A 1,303-nucleotide genomic window follows, 5' to 3' on the forward strand; every position below is an offset into this window, starting at 1 on the left:
TGGTTTCAGGTGAGCTTGTGATTAGTGCAATGGAGCATGGGAAATGTAGTCCAGGGTGATGTGTAACAGTCTGTGTGGTGTGAGAGTCAATATAATGGGAGGGCGACCTCTTGTGGCAAGTGGACGGAAGTTCATGGAGCGGAGGTGGAACAGGGGAAGGGACGGAGGGCCAGGTCCACGTGGAAGTGGAGAGACCGGGGACTGAAGCAGAGCCGGCAGAGCAGGGCACCCAGGCGGAACCAGTGAAGTAGGAAGCCAGGGCGGAGCAGAGAACCAGGGCGAAGCAGGAAGCCAGGGCGGAGCACAGAACCAGAATGGAACCGGCAGAGCAGGGAGCCAGGGCGGAGCAGACGGAGCAGGAGCCCACCAGGGCAGAGCAGATGGAGCAGAAGCCCACCAGGGCAGAGCAGACGGAGCAGAAGACCACAACGGTGGAGAAGACGGAGTAGAAGACCACCACGGCAGAGCAGAAGACCACCAAGGTGGAGCAGAAGACCACCAGAGCCAGACAGAAGACCACCACGGCAGGGACTGGGACCTAGAGACACACGAGACAGACAGAGCAGGAGCTTTTATGGCCCTAAGGGCCATCAATAGTTTCTCTGATGACAACTGAATGGGCAGACAGTTCAAAAGCAGGCTCACTGACAGAAACTGGAGAGGCAGACAGTTCACAAGCAGGCTCACTGACAGAAACTGGAGAGGCAGACAGTTCAAAAGCAGGCTCACTGACAGAAACTGGAGAGGCAGACAGTTCATAAGCAGGCTCACTGACTGAAACTGGATGGGCAGACAGTTCAAAATTGGGTGTGTTAACTGAAACTGGACTGGTAGACATATCAGTGACTGAAATTGGACAGACAGATAGTTCAAAATCAGACTCATTGACTGAAACAGGACCGACAGAAGGTTCATCAGACATATTACTTGGAATTAGTGGACAGACAGATAATTTAGAAAAAGATTCATGGGTTTCATTATTTAACTCATTGACTGAGACTGGCAAGACAGATAGTTCAAAATCAGACACATTAGTTGAAACTAGATGGATAGACAGTTCACAATCAACCCCCATGGCTGGTTCAGAACAGGACGAGAGTTCAGAGATGGCCTCCTCGGCCGTTTCAGAGCAGGACAAAAGTTCATAAATGGCCTCCGTAGCCGTGACAGGACATACAGGGAGTTCACAGACGACCTCCATAGCCGTTACAGGACTGGCAGAGAGTTCACAGACGGCCTCCATAGCCGTTACAAAACAGGCAGAGAGTTCACAGACGGCCTCCATAGCCGTTACAGGACTGGC

General features: G+C 52.3%; 1 pseudogene; it reads right to left on the minus strand.

Moving 5' to 3' along the window:
* LOC107737011 (elongation factor-like GTPase 1) overlaps window positions 1–1,303 on the minus strand; it is a 157,178-nt pseudogene that overhangs the window by 36,039 nt on the left and 119,836 nt on the right.

This window comes from Sinocyclocheilus rhinocerous, unplaced genomic scaffold (assembly GCF_001515625.1).
Source record: "Sinocyclocheilus rhinocerous isolate Xijiao unplaced genomic scaffold, SAMN03320098_v1.1 scaffold433, whole genome shotgun sequence".
In the NCBI taxonomy this organism is placed as follows: Eukaryota; Metazoa; Chordata; class Actinopteri; order Cypriniformes; family Cyprinidae; genus Sinocyclocheilus; species Sinocyclocheilus rhinocerous.